Below are 556 nucleotides of genomic sequence, written 5' to 3'. Positions count from 1 at the left end.
GAAGATGAGAATTGTACCACTGAGTCACTGAAAACACTCTGATTTACAGTAAGTCATAGTGAAGGCTTTCTGTCCCAGAGGTTTGGCCGTTGAGATACAGTTATCCCCATGGTGACATCTAATACAGTACAGTTGACTCTATGATAATTGACTATGAGCAGGCATTGTTAACACTATGATGATTGGCTATGAGCAGCCAATCAATTAAAAGGATATTTTCTTGGGGTTGTGGCCTGTTTCCAATATAATGAACACACAGGCAAAAGTTGCTCTTTCTTCTGGATCTGGATCTTGCATCTGGGTCATCCTCCAACCTCTGGTTCTTTGGACTTGAACTCCATTGTTTGCCTGCCTGTCTACCTGCTGGACCTGCTGATCTTGGTTCATCTGACCTGGACTCTCCCACCTCTACAAATATGAGACATGTCCAATATATAAACTTCTCTTCATATATATATATGAATATATATATATTGTTGTTGTTGTTATGTGCCATGGAGTCGGTTCTGACTCATAGAGACCCTGTACAGGGTTTCCAAGGCTGTAAATCTTTACG

The sequence above is a fragment of the Chrysochloris asiatica genome, unplaced genomic scaffold (assembly GCF_000296735.1).
Source record: "Chrysochloris asiatica unplaced genomic scaffold, ChrAsi1.0 scaffold00145, whole genome shotgun sequence".
Taxonomy (NCBI): Eukaryota; Metazoa; Chordata; class Mammalia; order Afrosoricida; family Chrysochloridae; genus Chrysochloris; species Chrysochloris asiatica.
The sequence above is the reverse complement of the archived record's forward strand: the minus strand, read 5'-3'. Positions refer to the sequence as shown.